Raw genomic sequence first — 22,033 nt, 5'->3', positions numbered from 1 at the left:
TTATTTAAATGTAATATGCATTTAAATGTAATTTATTGTTTTAATATCTTAATTTTGTTGTACTTCTAGTTTGTGTGTGTTGAAACATTTGCAGTATATTTGCATATTATTTGAAAGAAAATGTGTACCATAAATGGAGCCTTGCTATTATGGCTAAATGCACATATTCATGAAAGAGTGTGAGATTATCTGCTAATCACTCCAGAATCCCACTTAGTCATTAAAAATGGAACAGGAATTAATGACAGAAAGATATAGTTAATGATTAAATGAAATTTAGTTACAAACACAGCAAAGGTATAAGCAAAAACAGCTAAAGCATCAATTTGGTACAGCTTTTTTTCCTTCGAAACAGGCCTTGTAGCTAATTATACTTGTTGAATCATTGGTTGCATTGTACGTTTGTTCACATTACCTATAAAACATATTTCATGAAGTTAATTTCGTGATTGATTTATTACTCTTAATAAAAAGTGCTTGAGTCTGCCCCTGTTAAAATAATTCAGTGAGTTTTTGCTTGAGAAAATTCATAGTGCATATTCTTTGTTGGATGAAAAACAGGGCAGGGACGCCAACTGAGAACATTTTTCTTTGCAGTTCGGGGACTGACTTTGAGAGAGAAGGAACACTTTGTGCTCTCATGGTGCACCGCTCACATCCTAAGGTTAGCATCTTTTCTGAGAGAGATAAACAGACGTGGTTTTTCCAGTTTGGTCCTATTCTGACAAGACTCTGCTGTTGAGTTTATAGGCTGATGAAAGGGTGCAGAGGGAACTCTGCCATTATACTCATACTTGAACATGGCTATATATCATGTTTTGGAAATTTCCTGTATTCAAAGAAAATAACCAAGCTGGTCCTATGTTCTGTTTTGCCTGCGTGCCACTAAGTGAGAAAACGTATGTTCCTTTCCTGCTTCAGCTGTTGTTTACTTTGTACAGAATTTTCTACTCCTTTGAAAATGACCATTTTTTCTGACTTTTATGCTTTGGTGAGAGTCTGAGAAAGGCTTTGGCTTTAAGAACTTTCTTGGTAGTTTAAGTTAAGCTTGAGAGAGAAAGTCATTGTTCTTCTCACTGTCCTCATATTTCCCTTTTTAGCTTCCTTATAAAGACGGGTAGTTATGACCTGCACTCTAGCTCAGGTTATCCCAACAACCTTGAGCTACTTGTCAACATTTATGTTTTCTCACTGATATTTTTATTTCAAATCATTATTCATTCAACAAATATTTATTATCTGTTACATGCTAGCTATTGTGCTATAATTCTAAGATGAAGATGAAAAGGATAAAGTATTTACACACAATCTTTTTGTATCCAGAAAGAACACCAGCAAGTACGTTGAACACATTTTAATTAACTTAAGAATTTAAAAATAAATGTAAAACACAAATTCCCCATTATGACTATGTCAAATTAACCTATACTAATGAAAACGCCTTAGCAGTGGTCCCTTGTATTAATCGGTTCTCATGCTCCTATAAAGAACTGCCCAAGGCTGGATAATTTATAAAGGAAAGAGGTTTAATTGACTCACAGTTCCACATGGCTGAGGAGGCCTTAGTAAACTTACAATCGTGGCAGAAGGGGAAGCAAACACATCCTTCTTCCCATGATGGTAGGAAGGGGAAGTGCTGAGCAAAGAGGGAAAAGCCCCTTATAAAACCATCAGATCTCATGAGAACTCACTCACCATCATGAGAATAGCAACATGGGGGTAACCGCCCCCATGATTCAATTACCTCCCACTGGGTCCCTCCCATGACATGTGGGGATTATGGGAAATACAATTCAAGATGAGATTTGGGTGGAGACACAGCCAAACCATATCATCCCTATAGTTTATCTTAGTCTGTACCAGAGCTTCCCTTAGGTGTGGGAGAGCAGAGAGGGCAACGTAATGACAAAGATAAAATTTGTGTTGAAAGCCTGCTGCTTGCATCTGCTTTGATTCACTTGGTAAATCCTATTAGGTTGAGAAGTTCATAAAACTAGCAGGCTTCTGAACTATTTATGAACTTGTACTTAGACACACAAAAAAACTGAAAATAAGCACTGTATAAATTAGTTCCAATAGAAAGACATGATCATTCTGAACGGACACAGCACAATACACCTCTGTGTGACTTCTTACACATGCAGATTCTCATTTTCAGGGATGCAGACACACATGTACACACACTCACATACAGCCACACATTCCTGTGTATTCTCTTTGCTGGCCCACCAACTGAACTTTCCTGAATTAGGTACATAAAATTCTACTAAATTAAAAGTCTGGAGAATATATGCCTCTGCCCATCTTTATCCCAGTGAGATATTATTGGCTTCATTGCTTGTGATATTGGTAACATTATGTATAACTGCATTTGAAAATAATATAATAAGAGACTTTCTTAAGATATGATGGGTTTTCTCAAAAAGAGATACATTGACTAATTGATTTCATTTTTGGAAGGTAGAAATGAGGTTATCTGTGGAGACTAGAGGATAAGGTTATTCAGTAAGCCTAGAGGAAGAAAGGCAAATTGTAACTCTGGATCTCTGCATAGGTATATGGCAGATGGCACAGTGGAGAACAAGGTGATAAGAACAGGCAGAGGAAAGTCACACTGTCATAAGCCCCAAACTGGGATCTCTCATTGCTGCTGGCTTGGACCAAGTGCAAGACCTTGCCCTTAGTAAAAGGCTGCAGAGAGTAAAGGCTGCACATATCTTACTTCTTAAAACACAATGATGGTTGCTTCCTTAAATAAAATTGTAATGTAGCAACACAATTTAGTGTGTCTAGATTAAATGTAGTTTTAATCTCTGTAATAATAAAAATATAAAAAAAGGTAGAACCAAGTGATCAGTGAATTAAAAACCAATTAACCAGCTGACTGAGATGTGCTTAAATATATTTAACACATTCGTGGAGAAGGTTACCGTACCAATAGAGTTTACAACATTTCATAAACTTTAAATAATGATGTTTGCTTTAGTCTATTTTGTGCTTCTATAACAGAATACCACAGACCAGATAACTTATAAAGCACAGAAGTTTATTTTCTCACAGTTCTGGAGGTGGGGAGGTCCAAGAACAAGGTACCAGCAGTTGAGGTCTGGTGAGGGCCTTCTTGCCGAGTCCTCACATAGAAGGTAGAAGGTTAAGCTAGCTGAATACTGTAGGAAGCCTCTTTTTTGTTTTTATTTTTATTTTACTTTAAGTTCCGGGATATGCGTGCTGAACGTGTAGGTTTGTTACATAGGTATACATGTGCCATGGTGGTTTGCTGCACCTATCAACCCATCATCTAGGTTTGAAGCCCCCTCATGCATTAGTATTTGTGTTAATGCTCTCCTTCCCTTGGTTCCCTTTGCTCTCCTCCCCCGACAGGCCCCATGTGTGATGTTCCCCTCCCTGTGTCCATGTATTCTCATTGTTCAGCTCCCACTTATGAGTGAGAACATGCGGTGTTTGGTTTTCTGTTCCTGTGTTAGTTTGCTGAGGATGATGGTTTCCAGCTTCATCCATGTCTCTGCAAAGGACATGAACTCATCCTTTGTTATGGCTGCATAGTATTCCATGGTGTATATGTGCCACATTTTCTTTGTCCAGTCTATCATTGATGGGCATTTAGGTTTGTTTCAAGTCTTTACTATTGTAAATAGTGCTGCAGTAAACATACATGTGCATGTGTCTTTATAGTAGAATGATTTATTTTCCTTTGGATATATGCCCAGTAATTAGATTGCTGGGTCACATGGTATTTCTAGTTCTAGATCCTTGAGGAATCGCCACAGTGTCTTCCACATTCCCACCAACAGTGTAAAAGCATTCCTATTTCTCCACAGCCTCGCCAGCATCTATTGTTTCCTGACTTTTTAATAATCTGCATTCTGACTGGCATGAGATGGTATTTCATTATAGTTTTGATTTACATTTCTCTGATGGCCAGTGATGGTGAGCCTTTTTTCATGTTTGTTGGCTGCATAAATGTCTTCTTTTGAGAAGTGTCTGTTCGTGTCCTTTGCCCATTTTTTAATGGGGTTGTTTGTTTCTTTCTTGTAAATTTGTTTAAGAAAACCCATTTTATAAGGGCTGTAATCTCATTCATGAGGAAGGAGTCCCCATGGCCTACTCACTTCTTTAAGGCCTCACCTTTTATTACTGTCACACTGGCAACACCTGAAGTTTGGAGAATGCATTCAAACCATAGCAAGATTTTGTAACAAACTATTATTATTATTATTATTATTATTAAGCCAGAGTCTCACTCTGTCGCCCAGGCTGGTGTGCGGTGGTGTAATCTTGGCTCACTGCAACCTCCACCTCCTGGGTTTAGGCAATTCTCCTGCCTCAGCCTCCCAAGTAGCTGGGATTACAGGTGCCCACCACCATGCCCAGCTAATTTTTATTTTTTTATTTTTTTAAAAATTTTTAAGTAGAGATGGGATTTCACAGGGTGGTCCAGGCTGGTCTCAAACTTCTGACCTCAGGTGATCTGCCCGCCTTGGCCTCCCAAAGTGCTGGGATTATAGGCGTGAGCCACCATGCCACGCCCAATCAGAAATAATATTTAGAATGTATAGTAGCACGCCACTTAATTAAATAAGCATTATGCAGGATATTGAAATAATGTTGTCTTTCAAAGACCTGTATTCGATACAAGAGTGAAAATTATAAATGTTTAAACATTTGCAAAAAAAAAAAGAAAAAAATAGTGCTGAGAGTAATTCAGGGGAAAGTGTCAGCTAGGACAAGACAGACATTTTACTGTGGCATGCTGGCTCTGACTGAAGAAAAAATTTATAGTTTTAAAAAAATGAGATAAAAGTGAGATAATTTTTTGAGGGGTGAGATAATCTGTGCTAAAAAAAAATTAAAGGTATCCCTGTTTGGTAAACTTCACATGGAATATTCAAAGTCTCCAAGATTTGTAAAATTTAATGAAGTATTTGACTTCAGGCTGGGCACAGTGGCTTATGCCTACAATCCCGGCACTTTGGGAGGGTAAGGCAGGGGGATTTCTTGAGCCCTGGAGTTCGAGACCAGTATGGGCAATATAGTGAGTCCTGTCTCTATAAAAAAAAAAAAAAAAAAAAAAGTTAGCTAGGTGTGATGGCACATGCCCATAGTCACAGCTACTCTGGAGGCTAATGTGGGAGGATTGCATAAGCCTGGGAGGTCGAGGCTGCAGTGAGCCATGATCACACCACTGTACTCCAGTCTGGGCAACAGAGCAAGATGGATTACCTACAAATAAAATAAAAAGACTTACAGTCCTTGTATATTACATGCATTCCTACTGCACAGATATAAAGAGTTCTTAAAGTTGATTTAAGAATGCTGAAAGTAATATAACAAGGAACAAGACTGTTAAATACTTACACAGTATAGATTTAAAATCAAGTAATTGTGTGTATTTTCTGTACCACTGGACATATTTATACAATTGTTAGCATAAACTGTGTGCTCCATTTTTCATTAGCAATTTTATCTCCCTACTGAATGCTAGACTTTTAGTTCTGTTATTTGTTATAGCTTAATTTGTTTCCCAATAGTGAAAAGAGATATGGACTTGTAGATTTTCAGCTATTTCATCTTAAAAAGCTAATATATCCGGACTACATATGACTCTAAGGGTATATTACTTTAAAGGAATTTGGGCTATTACTCAGCAGTCTGTAAGACATTCTTTTTCAGCATTTAGGGGGAGTTGGGAGAAGCTATGGCAAACCATCTCACTATCAAATCTCCTCTACACCACTGCTGCCCTGGCTCAGTCCTTTACCATCTCTCAGGGAAGCCATTGCAATTCCTTCCCTATTGGGTCTCCCCACAGTGTGAGTCATCAGACACACTGAAATCAGAGCAAATTTTCTAGAATAGATTAGACCATGTCTCCTCCTTGCTTACATGCATCCAGTAGGTGCTTCTGCAAAGCCGGCATTTTAAAGCACAGTAGTCAAGTCACATAGTCTTGCCAGGCTCATCTCCTGCCCCTGTGAACCCAAGACCCTGCTTGTTCCCCACACAGGCCATGTTCTTTCATGTATTTCCTTTTGACTGGAATGTTCTATACTTGTTAACCCCAGCCTCTGACTGGGTAAGGCACATACATTTTGCAATGTCGCTGCCTTTGTGAAGGTCTTCCTGGAGTTTTCCACACCCAGCAAAAACATTGCTGTATTTTCTTGGTCCCAGTAGCTCTACAACATACCTTTATTATAGCCCTTAACATTTGGTAATTTTGAAATGTCTACTTCCCTTTGACTGAGAAATTCTCAAGGGTAAGGCTGTTTTCTTCTTGCTGGTCCTCTGATGTGCTGCATGAACACAGTGAGTGCTCAGTGTAAATTAGTTGACAAATGATTAAATTATGCTTAGAGTTTTTGCTTTATAAGCATTTAAATATTATTTTCTTTGTGTATAATTTATCTTATTTGATACTAACAAGTAGGTATTACTATTCTAAGTCATTTTAGCATTGTTTAAGGAAATAATTATGGTGACATGAATTAAGGGGTGATATTCTATTCCAAATTGTTTTTACTTAAGAACTGCTTTACATTGAAACTGCAACAAAAATAGGAATGTTCTAATGTAATTTTTATTTTAAAATTCAGATACAGTCATATCTTTTTGACATCTATTAATTCCTAGGTCTAAGCTCATACATTTTTATAATAAACACTCATAAATAGGACGTATTTAGTAACATATTTGTTGATGATGTTAATTCACTAAATGAAATTTCAGAGGCAGTGTAGTATGGTGGTTAAGCAAACTGGCTTTAGAACTAAACTGGGTTTAAATATTGACTCCACTAATTACTGGTTGAATAACTTTTGAAAGCTACTCTGCCTCAATTTCTTTTTCTTTTAAATGGAGATAATAGTAGTGACCTTCCTTATAGGATTGCTTTGTGAATTAATTATTTCATGTAAAAGTGCCTGGGCACCCAGTAAAGTCAGTAAGTACTAACTCATTATTTTTGTTCCTATATTACTGTACTCTTTTCTTCCTCTGTGATCTGTGAAATCCTGGTTACTTAATTATTGGTGTAGAGTGCTTTATTTATTTATTTATTTTATTTTAATTTTTTGAGACGGAGTCTCACTCTGTCACCCAGGCTGGAGTGCAGTGGCGCGATCTCGGCTCACTGCAAGCTCCGCCTCCTGTGTTCACGCCATTCTCCTGCCTCAGCCTCCCGAGTAGCTGGGACTACAGGCGCCGGCCTCCGTGCCCGGCTAATTTTTTGTATTTTTTTAAATGAGTATTTTCCAGTATAAGTTGCAACTTTAGTTGGAAGCTCATAGGTATAGAAGAAGATTAAATTAAATATATAATGGAGAGAGAGTTGGAAATTAGAAACTAAATTGAAATCTCTATTTCCTTTGTGTAAAAGTCCTTGTCTGAAACAGTAGGCAATTTAGAAGTCAGTATGCACAAAGTGCAATGGCTCAAGTCTGAGAGCTTGTTCAGACTGTAAACTAAAAGAAAAATATTGAAATGGACAAGTTTTGCTGTGAAGAGCAAGTTTTGTAGACTATGTGTATATGTGTCTGTATGTGTGTATAAAGATAGTATTTTAGAAGGTACCTAGATTGCATCTAGATTGTAAGTAGAGGCAAGGAATTCATAGTGAAGAATTCCTGGAGAGAGAACTAAGAAATCAGGGGGAAACAAGTTCATTAATAATGCTCTTTGTGATAGAATTTATTCAATGGATTTTATGGATAATGTGAGTTTCTCATGATTATAGAGATAGAAGATATTCTTTTTGATATAATTTATCTGATTATTATGTGAGCAAAATGAACAGAAAATAATTTCTCAGAGGAAGGAGAGATGAGACTGAATGAATGATACGATTAATATTTTCTCAGCTCTAATCATACCTCTGCTTATCTGTCACTGTTTTTATTGGACACCTCCTTCTAGTAACTATCAAAAGTAGTATAAGGGACCTGAAAACAGATTACAGATCTTTTTTTGTTTTTAATTTTTTTTGAGGTGGAGTTTCCCTTGCTCTTGTTGCCCAGGTTGGAGTGCAATGGTGCGATCTTGGCTTACTGCAACCTCCACCTCCTGGGTTCAAATGAATCTCCTGCCCCAGCTTCCCGAGTAGCTAGGATTACAGGCATGCACCACCATGCCTGGCTAATTTATTTATTTATTTATTTTTAGTAGAGAGGGGGTTTCTCCATGTTGGTCAGGCTGGTTTCCAACTCCTGACTGCAGGTGATCCACCTGCCATTGCCTCCCAAAGTGTTGGGATTACAGACGTGAGCCAGCATGCCTGGCCTAAACTAGCTCTTATAATGTATAAAATGCCCTTCTCTTAAACTCTGATGTTGATGTTGCTTCTCTAAAACCTTTACTGGGAACTTTCCACCTCAAAGGGAAGCTGTACAGTTTTATTATACTATTTAGATTTTGTTATTTCAGTTTTATTATACTATTTAGATTTGGTTAGTACCAGAGAATTATTAGTCTAATCCTGCATTCTAATGATGGCAAAGAAATAGTCCTGTGATATCCCACTTGAATTTCTTATAAGTAGATTATTTCTCTTTAGATTAAAATATTATTTTCATACAAATTTTCTCAATGTATATTTTCTTTAGTGGTTCAACTCTTAATTATGCTGAAATTAACTTTTGAGTTGTGTGCCTAATAAGTAATATACTGTTGAATAAAGTAGCAAAATAATTGTCGATAATGCTATTATTATATTGAATCTTCTTTCTAGGCACTAAAGCCACAAAGACTATGACTGGAAACTTTGTATATCTTTAGTTTAATTCTTTTCTAATTACGGTCATCTCTGGAATTTCCAGGTTTTGGATAGACTGCTGTAGGAGTGATTATGATTTTGAATCTGATAGACCTGGTTTAAACATTGATTCTGATACTTGCTTTTTGTATGATCTTGAACAGGTTAGTTCTTTAAGATGCTCAGCATGATTTGGTGAGGTTTAAATGTGATTACGTACATAAAACACTTAGCTCAATGCCTGGCACAGATTGGCAAACACCATTTCTAATTAATGTAAGATCTGTGCCTTGCCTTACCTGCCATGAATTAACAATAGAAATAAAATGTGACCACATTTGGAGACTTCGAGATGACATAGATCATGCTTCAAAGGGACTATAAGGAAGAGAGCAAAGAAAATGCTTACCTTTCATTACCAGCACTTCCTTTCCAGCATGTGTGAATGTGTGATGATAAATGCTAATTTTTATTTATTTTTGAGACGGAGGCTCCCTCTGTCACCCAGATACCCAGGCTGGAGTGCAGTGGAGCAACCTCGGTTCACTGCAACCTCTGCCTCCCAGGTTCAAGTGATTCTCCTGCCTCAGCTCCAGAGTAGCTAGGACTATAGGCGCATGCCACCACACCCAGCTAATTTTTGTATTTTTAGTAGAGATGGGATTTCACTATGTTGGCCAGGCTGGCCTTGAACTCCTGACCTCAGGTAATCCTCCCACCTTGGTCTCCCAAATTCCTGGGATTATAAGCGTGAATCTCCGCACCCGGCCTAATGCTAATTTTTAAAATGGATGATTTTCTTCCCTGAGATCTGAAAAATAATACTTTTCTATTTCCTGGCATAAATATTTCAAATATGGAATGACTTTGATAGCATGTAAGCCACATTTATTAGCTTTAAAAACCCCAAGAAAGAGAATGGGGTTTCCATGGGCCCAAGGGCAGGTCAGTAATAAGATGCAGTAGTAGCATAGGAGATAATCCTTGCTTGGTAAAAAACCATCTGAAACAAATAGCAAACCTCTGCTATTGCTGCCAAGTCTCAGAACTGGGCACTTAGTCGTATAAACAAATGTAGAGTTGAAATTGAATTTGGCCACAGGAGTGCCTCCAAGTTACTGTTGCTTCTTTGCTTTTGAGTTCTTCAAAGAGGTCAGACTTGAGAAGGATCTTAGACGTTTTAATAGGCATCCTTCAGGTTGGGCTGCTTCCTCCTCACCAGTTAATTTATGTTAGACGTTTGTAACTGCACATCTCCTTTTTTTTGTGCTGCCTTATTCTCTGAGTTCTATAAATAGAATCTCTGCAGAATGTGTGCTAGCTGACTAGATTGTGTTCTAAAATGTTCCACGTGTAAGGGATGTACTCTCCTGTGAAGTGAGAAGCTGATGCAGAAAAGAAATGCCAAGGACAAACAAATACAAATTTTTCTGCTGTTTTTCTGATTTGTAAACAATGTTGTCAGAAGTTGTTCCTTAAATAATTTCTCATGACTCAAAATATGCTACTGTGCTGCTTAAACATGGACATTAATTTGGGGCTATATTTTAGTTATGAATTAAGACATGATTTTATGGAATTAGGAATATTTGATTACAGTGGCATTTAAAATTAATCTGATTTTATTTTATAGAACTCAATTTTTCTATTTAAAAAGGAGATATAGGTTGGGTGTGGCAGCTTATTCTTGTAACCGCAGCACTTTGGGAGGCTGAGGAGAGAAGATTGCTTGAAGCCAAGAGTGTGAGACCAGCCTGGGCAACATAGTGACATCCTGTCTCTGTTTAAAAAAAAAAATTAAAAAATATAAAAGGAGGTATGTTACAAATGAGAGCAGTATATATCTGTCTTGGAGTTACAAAACAGGTTTACAATTTATTTAGGGTATTTAGTAGACTCACTCATATAGATTTGTTATTATCCAAAGTTCTAAGTCACTGATACCATTCTTTTTCATAAAAAGTGTAGCTATTCTATTTGATTTGGTTATTAGAGTATTTGAGAACCTGGAATAGAAATAAGTCTCACTGCTGAAAATGTGAATCAAGTTCTATCACTGCAGGCTCTCATTAAGGTTTTGAATTATAGTAGACTGTAGTTGCAATTACATCCCAACAATCTAGGTGCAGTGGAACCTTCTCTCTTTGGTCTGGTAATTTCTGAGCTATAGATTGGGAGATATATTTTCAAATTAAAGGCTATGTTAACTGGAAAAACCTAAGATATCTAGTCTGATCGCTGCATTTAAAAACCACAGATTGGATGAGTTAGCTGGCTTGTCTAAGGTCATACAGCAACTTAGTAACAGAGCTAGACTCCAGGTTTCATGCCTCCAAATACCCCATTGCTCTTAAAGTTTGACTACTTCTCATTACTTTCAAGAGCTTTCTCTAATGAGGCAACATTTTGAAACATCTGAGTCTGCAACAGAGACTGAGTAGGACTTGGGTGTAAGTAGTATATTTTGGAAGTCACTTCAGAGGGGCTGGAGTGAGGAGGAGAGTAGAAAGTGAGATAGAGGAAGATGTTTCTGCCTTGGGCAGTAGGGCTTGATTGATCAAGACTTCCTGAAGGCAAATTAGGTATCCCAGGGTTGTCTCTATAAGGACTTGAGGCAGAAGCACTTGGGAGCATTAGCTGCCATCCCTCATTGATTGAATATTGCCCCTGGGGATATTAACTCTTCTAGTACTTCAGAACGGGCTTGTTTAAGGGCTGAGCAGGTTTAGTTGGAGTTGAGAAGGCCCCAGCCATAAAGAAGAAAGAGGTATAGTGCCTCTTGGAGTCAGGATGCTGCCAAAAGAAGTCATGTCTGAGCTTATTTGGAACTGTCCACTGCAGCTGAGGCTGAAAATCAGAGAGGAGTGAAAGGAAGTGGCTAAGGGCACCAATAGGGGCTGACTTTCTCATGATAGCATGTGGTTGCACTGCTTCAAATTTTTACCATGGAATGACTTAGGAAGTTCCATCCCTTATTCAAGAGTATTTATTCTGGTTATTTTGCATGAATTTTCTGAAATGGAGAAATACATGTCTCCATCCTCGCTAGGTGAGGAATGTTTTCAGTCTTTGGACTCTGAAATGAATTTTCAGCAGTTTCTCTCTCTAATTCCTGTTCTATTCTTCTTAACTTCTGGTCCTGGCATGGCTTCTCCCTTTACCCTTCTCAGTTAATTTGCCCGCCTACTTCCCATATTCTCTTGCGTTCCCTAGTTCTCACCTCCTGGGTCCCCCTCACTTGTCTTCTTTTATCAATAGATTTTCCATTCTGCAACCAAAGTTTTACTCACCCTGTTTCTGTGGAAGTGATGTATTGAAATGCTATTCTAGTCTTTTGAAACCTTGAACTGAAGAATGAGTGTTGGTCCCTTCTTCTATTTAACTTCTGAGATACCCTCCAACAAAGAGGTTCAATAAATGTAGATGTTCTGCCTTTCCACTTAGAGTTGGAAGGGACTTTAGAGATAATCTAGCCTGTCCCACTTTAACTTTCAAGTGAAGAAGTGCTATGGAGAGAGGTTATGCAACCTGCTCAGGTCCTGCAATTAGTAATGGCAGGGCTGTGATGAATATACTTAGGGATATTTCCAATGTATCATACTGCCAGCCTAATATAAATTATTAATTTATGTAAACATCTGTAAATTGCAAACTTCTGGTGGCTGGAGGCTAGATCTATTTACTTGATTTATGTAAGTGCTACCATAGGCACAGTAATAGATATAATAACTGTCAGACAAGATCAGAGAAACTCTTCAAATGATGCAAGGAAATGGGGGACAAAACCTTTCTGTCATCTCTTCTTCTTTTTCCACTTTGTGACTTTGGGCAGATAATTTCTCCTTATTATCTTGTTTAGCTTTCTCAGTGGGGCTTCTTATGGATGACTGAAGTGTTTAAATCTATAGATACTCTAAGATGCATGGGGCAATACAGCCTAAAATCAGCCAATATTTTATAATTTTGAACTTTCTCTAGATTTTTTTTAGTTTTGTTATGAGTGGGTTTCTCCAAATACCCCAAATTATGATACTCCTTTAAAAAATGTAGGCAACAAAAGCTCAGTATATTTATTTTAGAATATTGTTTATTCTCCAGTGGTTACTGCTATTTTGAATTCTACGTAAAATCAACCCTGAATAGGTTAGCTGCTATATAAAATGGAATACTGTCCCCTCAAAATTTATGTCCATGAGAAAACTATGGATGTGATTTTAATTTTATTTTGGAGAGATGGTCTTTGGAGATGTAATCAGGTTAAGATGAGGTCCTACTGGATTTGAGAGGGCCCCTAAATCCAATATAATTGGTGTCCTTATGAAAAGAGGGAAATTTGGACACAGAGACAGAGACACATTGGGAGAAGGCAATGGGAAGACAGAGGCAGAGACTGGAGTGGTCCAGCTACAAGGCAGAGAACTCAAAGGACTGCTGGAAACCACAAGAAGCAAGAAGAAGCAAGAAATGGAGCTCTTCTAGAGCCTTCAGAGAGAGCATGGTCCTGCCAATAGCCTGATTTCTGACTTATAGCCTCCAGGACTGTGAGAGAATAAATGTCCATTGTTTCACACCAAGCTTGCAGTACTTTGTCATGGCAGCCTTCAGAAACTAATAGAGATGCTAAAATAGCATGGCAAATAATTTCCAGGATTATTTATGGCATCCTTATCCATCCTGGAAGAGGTATGAGGTCAACCAGTTAAGACTATTTCTTGAGTATTTAGCACCTGCTTAGTAAAATGTTAGAATTAGTATGTTAGCATTAGTAATATGTTAGAATGTAGATAGTGTGACAGAAGGAAAAGACAGAGTTTGAACTCTAAAGGAATTTATAGTAGATTTGGGTATATAAATACTATAAAACAGAAAGCATAATCAATAGATAATGTGGCACTGTACTGATTAGAAGAGCAGTAGTATTTCAAAGAAAGAAGACTTCATTGTGAGCTTCAAAGAAATCTTCCTAGAAATACAGTATTTAAGTCTGGCCCTGAGAGGTAGGCAGGACAAAGGAGGGCGGAGTAATAGGCATCTTCCAGGGAGAGAGAAGAACCTGAACGAAAGTACAAATGTGAGAAGGAACCTCAGATGCATGGGAGGCTGATCTAATTGGAGTTTTTATGATTGAGATTAGGAGGGAGATTCTAATAGAAAAGGAAAACCGTAATAGCCCAGATTCATAGTGGTACCCCAGAGAACATGTGACAAAATGTGGTTTTGGAATACAACTTTGTCAGAGAATGCAGCAAACTGGGTGGTGGGGATGGGCACACCTCTTGGAGGGACAAACCTCTTTTGGATGTGCCAGTGCCCTACTGTGTGATTTTGGGCAGATTATTTCTCCTTTATGGACTAGATAGAGATTGCAAACCGATTTACTTTGGGATGAGTCCATGTTTAATAAGGCTCGCACATGGTTCAACAAATTTAAGTATTAATTAGAAGCTTTTTAAAATCCAGCATTAAAAAATTCCTTCTCATGAAAAATGATAAAATCTGAAACGTAAGGTGGGCATTTCTACTATGGCAACAACTGACTGTGGCTAATGCTGTTAGGATGGCTCGTGTTTTGTAGGTTGCCAGGATTCCGCTCAGCTTCCTCATGCATCTACGATACCTGTGTAGTCCCTGTGGGCACTTGAATTTGCAGCCCCTGGACCAATCTCTGTCTGCCACGACTGCTTTCTTAGTCAATGACCATTTTCTTTCCTGGGATGAAAATCATATCACCTTATAAATTATTGTTCATCTTAATAAAAGTGAAATGTTTTACTTTTCTGTCTTATTTCGACCAATGAGAAATAATTGCAAATTCACCTGTACATTAAATACGTAGTGTTTTTCTGTGCATATGTATATGCACGTGTGACAGGGAGTCAGAGACATACATTGAAATTGTATTTTATTGAATTTACTGTGAGATATCCCTGGAAAGGATAATTTGTACATAGATATTATTAGTCATATGACCAATTCAGATTTATGTTTATATGTCAATACTCTCTCTCTTTCCTTAAGAAAAAGTTGGTTTTAAGTTGTTTGGTCCATTTTGCTTTAGAATGAAAAAATGTATATAAATGCTAGGCTTTAACTCTCTGCAACGTTTTTTCAGATGTGAATATTATTTTTGGTGTATGCAGTAAGTCATGTATTGCTAAGTATTTGCTATGCTAATATACTTCCCTTTGTTTTCGCTTTTTCTTTGTTGTATGGTGTAGTGTTTGATATGATTTGCATCAATTCTGGAGGAATGAAAATTTCAGTATAACATCAGCATTAGGGAGTAGCACCAATGTTTGTTAAAGAGGCATTTCTAGTGAGGATACCACTCTAGCAGTGATGTCCTTTCAAAAAAAATTTATAGACAAATCCCATTTAAGAGTAGGTATAGAGATTTACTTGCACAGAAGAAAAGAGTCTTAAGTATATAACCTTTTACTGCTTTCGGGGAAGAAAGTAATACTTTATTTTGTATTTCTATATATGTCTCAGAAGTATTAAATACTTTTTCAATAAGTCTACTCGAAGAAAAGTTAATGTAATCTACATTTGAAGTTGAGTGACTTCTGTATACATCATTTTTCTTGCTTGATATGTCTGTGTCAGCATTAAAAATGTACTACTTTGCCAAGGTTATATAATTTTGGTTATTTGAATTAGAAAACAATCCTGTACATACACATAATTAAAATTAACAGGCAAAAACTATTATGGTACTATATTCTTGAGGGTAATTTGACAATATACGACATCTTAAGTCCTCTAGAAAATGTTTACATTGTTGAGTTTAGTATTTTCATTTCTGAAATGCATTTAAATGTTTTTTAATTTTTTAATTTTTTTGTAGGTACATAGTAGGTGTATATGTTTATGGGGTGCCTGAGATATTTTGATACAGGCATGTAATGCGTAATAATCACATCATGGAAAATGGGGTATCCATCTACTGAAGCATTTATTCTTTGTGTTACAAACAATCCAATAACTCTTTTAGTTATTTTAAAATGTACAATTAAATTATTATTGACTATAGTCAGCCTGCTGTGCTTTCAAATGCTAGGTCTTATTCATTTTTTTCTAACTAATTTTTGTACCTATTACATTAACCACTCCCCCCATGCCCCCCACCCCCTACTACACTTTCCACTTTCTGGTAACCATCCTTCTACTCTTATCTCCATGAGTTCAATTGTTTTGATTTTTAGATCCCATAAATAAATAAGAACATGTGATATTTGTCTTTCTGTGCCTGACTTATTTCACATAACATAATGACCTCCAGCTCTATCCTCTCAAATGCATTTTATGTGTGTCATCAAAGACTGTGTAGGGATATTCATCTACTGTAATGTATAATAGCAAAATATGTAAGCATTAGAATTTTTAAAAAGTATTTTAAACATTAAAAACATTTAAAATGTTCATTAATAAGGGATAGGTTAAAAATAATTCTATGTGTTGGAATACTTTGTAGACATTAAAACATAGAGAATTTTATGACACAAAACTTTCATTTTAAGAGGAAAGAAATAGAAGATTGGGTGTGTAATATGGTCTTAAGTTTGTTACGCATATCAATATATTCCCTTATCACTCTAGATGGTATTATGGTTGATTTTTTTTTAATGTTGTATATCTAAGTATTTTCCTTGCATATATTCTCTTTGTAATCAGAAAACAACAACTTCTATTTCTATTGAGTTATATGCAGTAAGGTCATGTATCTTAAATGTACAGTGTGATAAATTTTCACACATGTATATACCTATTGGATTAGTCCATAATCCAATAAAGACATACTGCTGATAAAGACATACCCAAGACTGGGAAGAAAAAGAGGTTTAATTGGACTTAAAGCTCCACATGGCTGGGGAGGGCTCAGAATCATGGTGGGAGGTGAAAGGCACTTCTTACATGGCAGCAGCAAGAGAAAATGAAGAAGATGCAAAAGCGGAAATCTCTAATAAAACCATCAGATCTTGTGAGACTTATTCACTAGCATGAGAACAGTATGGGAAAAACTGCCCCCATGATTCAAATTATCTCCCAGCGGGTCCCTCCAACAACACGTGGGAATTATGGGAGTACAATTCAATATGAGATTTTGGTTGGGACACAGAGAGAAACCATATCATCTATCTATCCACCAAATGGTCAAGATCTAGAATATTTCCAGGAGCCTGGAAGGCTCCTTTGGGCTTCCGTCCAGTCAATACCTTCCAAAGGCAATGGCTCTTCTGATGTCTGTCATTCTAAGTTAGTTTTGCCTATTCTGAACTTGATATAAATGGCATTATATAGTAAATACTGTTTTTGTTTCTGCTTTTCACTCAGCATTATGTGTGTAAAGTCCATCCATGCTGTTTTTTGTGGCTGTAGTCTGATCTTTTGCATTGCTTGTAGGATTCCTTGTATGAATATATCCAAATATATTTTATCATCTCTACTGTTGATAAACATATGTGTTGCTTCTAGTTTTGGCTCTTTTGAACATTCTTGCACTTGACTTTTGGTGAACATATGTACTTGTGTATACATCTGGGGTGGAAGTGCTAGATCATTGGATCCCTGTATGTTTAGCTTTGGAAGATACTGCTATACAGTGTTCCAAAGTTATTGTGACAATTTGTACAATTTGTATTCCTACCAGAAATGTTTCTGAGTTCAGTTGCTACAGTTGCTACTTGGTATTATTGTCAGTTTTAGAAATGTTAGTTGTTATCCTGGTTGTATAGATATCTTATTGCGGTCTTAAACTGGATTTTCCTAATGACAAACAATGTTGAGAATATTTTAATCTGCTTTTTGGCCACTTGGATGTCTTCTTTTGTGAAGTGCTTATTCTACTCTCTTGCCCACTTTTAAAAAACTGAGTTGTTTTTTCTTCCTGATATTATAGTTCTTTGTAAGTCCTCTGTTGAATAGGTAGATTTCAACATTTTTCCATGTCTGGTCTTTATACTTTCTTAACAGAGGCTTTTGACCAGCAAAAGATTTTTAATTTTAATGAGGCTCAATATATCAACCTTTTATTTTTTGATTATTGCTTTTATGTGTGTTCTTTTGAAGAAATATTTGCCTATCTCAAAGACATAATTCCCTTATTTATTTTCTAGATGCCTTTTAAGCATTTACACTTGGGTCTGTGATCCATTATGTGTGGTGTCAAAGGAAAGATTAGAGTTCATATTATTTTGTTTTTCAAATGCAGATTCAATGGACGCAGAACCATCATATTCCTCACTACATTGCAGTGGCATCTTTGCCATAAATCAATTGAAAAAAGTATATCTACCTATCTATCTATCTATCTATACAAGTGTATATATATGTAGTCATGTATTTATATATACATATGTATGTATATGCCTACATATTTATGTTCATGTATGTATATGCCTACATATTTATCTACATGTGCATACACATATATATACTTGCAAAAATAAAATAAAGAATTTATGCTCATAAACTTAGAATACCAGCTTAAATAATATCAACGCCAAAAGTACACATAGCTTTGTGTTCCTTACACTAATGCCAGGAAATTGCTCTAAAATTGAACATAGACAACCCAATACTATTTCTCCACTATTACGTTTTTAAGTATAAGACTGACAAATAAATTTCCTGTCTGGTTGGACTGTCTGATGCTGGATTCTTCTGATTACAAAACACTTCTAGTGTAGTTCACTGAATTCCAGCTAAACCACGAATCACTGTAACATGAATTTGGGAAATGATCTCTGTAAGATATCACTTAATATCCTGCAGTCCCTCTTTACATTGTTTCACCTAAATCATTAACTCTGAGAGAATTGTAGTGGGTTGGACTATGTGAAAAACCTTAAATTTATTGTGAGTTTGAATTCTAATTTTCAGACAGTATTTCAGATACAATGTAATACACTTGGTATTCACCTTTCAACCAGAAGTCCAGCAAGTTTCAGAAATATTTCCAATAAGTTGCTTTGTATGTATGGTGAATAAGGAGCACTTGGAAGGACACTATGAGTATTTTCGTATGTGGAATTTAGTCATCATAGTAAGTGCCTTTTTGGATCCCACACACCATATTCTAATTTTTGTTATATGTGACTAGTTTCCACATACGAAAATACTCAACTAGTCACATGTAACAAAAATTAGAATATGGTGTGTGGGATCCAAAAAGGCACTTACTATGATGACTAAATAGAATTGCTAGTGATGTCCATGTTAGTTTAATATAAAGAGCAGCATTTAAAACCATTAGTTCTGTCCAAAAATAGAAGAAATTGTTTCATGTGGTCACAAGCTGCTTGTCACTAGAAGTGTTTAAGCTGGATAACCAGCGTCAGGATGAAAGAAGGATGCCAATTCTATGTCCATATATATTTATTAGTACAGAATGCACATAGTACTGACTTGTGAGTTTATTAGTTTTGTCATTGTTAATTCCAGAAGAAATCATGGTCAGATAGTATAAGGATGTATACAAAATAATATTTTTTTTGAGTCTGCCCCATTTTGGGATGCTTTCCCTCTGTTGGCTATTTTGATTCTTTTATAAAATAATAAAACAGAAGGTGTAGAAGAACAAGAGATAGAGTCTGATCAAAGGATTGATCTTTCTTTTTGTTTCTTATGAAATACAGTGATTTTAACACCCAGACAGTATCTTCACAGTTCCTACCTTTTGCCTGAAAGTGGAATTCTTCAGTAGTCCCCAAGGGTTCTGGATCCTGTGACCAGTGTGACTCTCTTTTTAGAGAGGCATGTGACAGAGGGCTTGCCTTTGACATAACCAAATCTCTGTAACCAGAAGCAGGCAACACACCTCGGAATAAAGAGTCTCACCATTTCTACCATCATACTTGGGGTAGAAACTACTAAATACGTAGACCATTTCTGCAAAGGGAGAGTTAGAAGTTGTCATCATTTGCTGACAAAATGTAATTAAATGCAGTTACAGTCCTTTAAAGTCTTATTTGCTCTCCACAAGATAATAAAAATTGTTTTTCTTAGTGACAATGTTGAAGGTAGAGGTCCTCAAATTCCAAACAAGAACTATCCTAAAGGTATCCTATAATGTAAGATCAGTGCCATTAAGAGTTATACAGCCACGATGGAAAAACTGAGAATCGTAGAAGAGGTAAAGATTTACCTTGGATTATCTATAAAACTAATGAATAATAAGACGAGAGCCTAGGATTTGTGGTTTATAACTTTCTCCTCAATATTTTATCTTTTAAGCTTCTTTGTTAATGTTGAGTCATTTTTGTTGATATTAATACATTTATGCTATTCAAGCAGTATGTGTTACATTTGTTTGCATATTAGCTTAGATGTTTGTTTTTCAGGACAAATATGCACAACCCACATGGTTGACTCTGCTGTGTGTGTGTGGGTGTGGGGGTGTGTGTGTGTGTGTAACTTAAAACTGTGTAATCATATAGTGCTTGGGATTTGGTGTCTTAATATTGTGTATCTGTGGGTCTGACTTTGACCTTGGACTCTTACAGGAAACTTATATAACGGCCCATCTTAAAAGTAATGTTCTAGTGTTCTGTCCTATGCCACAGTAGGAGATGTGGAGTAAATAATTAAAATTGCCATCATGAAAAACATTCCACAGCAAGAAAGGAATAAAGAATCTTCCTTGAGAAGAAAAACCACTAAATCACGCAGTAAGAAATTAGGAAAAAAATAACAGAGAGCAAGCCATCATAAATAGTGTCTCAAGGAAGTGAACTATATATTAAAAATAAGACTCAAGTTTAGGCATGTAAAGCATTTCAATAGGTTTCAAGGCTGCCAGCAATTTTAGAATCAACTTCTCCCTTGACATTATATACTGGTATTTTCACAATAGTAATATCATATTTATGTTGCTTATAAGAAAGTTACTGGTGGTAAAGCCAATGTACTATGCACATTGATCAGAAACCTTCACACTTCATCAAGTCATTCAGTTGTATATTACTTGGTATAAAAATGGATGACCCATATTCAAGAAATATATTCTCTGTATTTTCGAATAAAAGCCAAAATAGAGGGCATTGCAAATTCGCTTAGAATGATGTTACTAACATATGACTTGTGAACCCAGAAAATCGGAGATAGGTCTCAGTTTATTTAGAAAGTTTATTTTGCCAAGGTTTAGGATGGGCCTGTGACACAGCCTCAGGAAATCCCGACATGTGCCCAAGGTGGTTGGGGCACAGCTTGGTTCTCTATATTTTTGGGAGACATGAGATGTGAATCAGTACATGTAAGAAGTACTTTGGTTCGGTCTGGAAAGGTGGGACATCCTGAAGCAAGGGCAGGAAGACTAGAAGAGGGGGAGGAGCTTCCAGGTCACAGATAGGTGAGACATAAATGTTGCATTATTTTGAGTTTCTGATTAGCCTTTCCAAAGGAGGCAATTAGATAAAGTATGTATCTCAGTGAGCAGAGGGATAACTTTGAATAGAATGGGAGACAGGTTTGCCTTACGCAGTTTCCAGCTTGAGTTTTCCCTAGTGATTTTGGGGGCCGGAGATATTTTCCTTTCACAGGCTCAAACAGTTCAAAGGATAGTGGTGCAGTGCTTAATCTTTAGGCCTGGATGTGGCCTGGCACATACTGTTGCAAGCTTAAATTGCATTATTAAGCACTTGCTACATGCTGGCGCTGCTTTAACTTCTTGCCATGTCTTAACTCTGATTCTTCTTGACGGTTCAGTGGAGAATATCCCTTTATTATGTCCACTTTGTGAAATTGTCACTGAGGAAGAGGGAGGTCAGTAACTTGCCCAAGATCACACACCTTGGTAGCAGTGCTGGAATTGAACCGAGACTAATTGGCTCTGGGGGCATACTTTTAACCACCACGAATGATTTCTAGGTTATAGCCAGAAATGGAAAAAGCCCCAGTTGTTGATTTTCTGATTACTTCAGTATTGCTGGAAGCATCTCCTTAATGCAATTACGGTGTAGACTGTTGAATGCAGGCTGCAGGAGGCTGAAGGCAATGTAGCCCTTGGTCTTTACTTCCTGAGCACATGCCTCCTTCCCTTATTATATTGATGCAGTGCTTGTGCACAGAGGGGTCAAGAAGACCCGCATGCCAGAGTTCATCTGTTCTGTGTATCTGACCATGGTTTGCCTGCCCCAGCAATGGAGAGGCGGAGATATTCACACTGAGCAGCATCAGTGGGGAATGTGGGACTGCATTACAGCCTCAATTATTTTTTATTTCACTTATATAGTATGTAGTAGAGCTTTTAAATAAGGAGGCAAGTTA

At 36.8% G+C, this 22,033-nt stretch overlaps 1 protein-coding gene across 8 annotated transcripts in view; it reads left to right on the top strand.

Moving 5' to 3' along the window:
• Positions 1 to 22,033, top strand: part of MAPK10 (mitogen-activated protein kinase 10) — a 339,249-nt gene that overhangs the window by 28,291 nt on the left and 288,925 nt on the right. The window lies entirely within an intron of this gene.

The sequence above is a fragment of the Chlorocebus sabaeus genome, chromosome 7 (genome assembly GCF_047675955.1).
Source record: "Chlorocebus sabaeus isolate Y175 chromosome 7, mChlSab1.0.hap1, whole genome shotgun sequence".
Lineage (NCBI taxonomy): Eukaryota > Metazoa > Chordata > Mammalia > Primates > Cercopithecidae > Chlorocebus > Chlorocebus sabaeus.
This window is presented reverse-complemented; position numbering and strand designations above follow the sequence as displayed.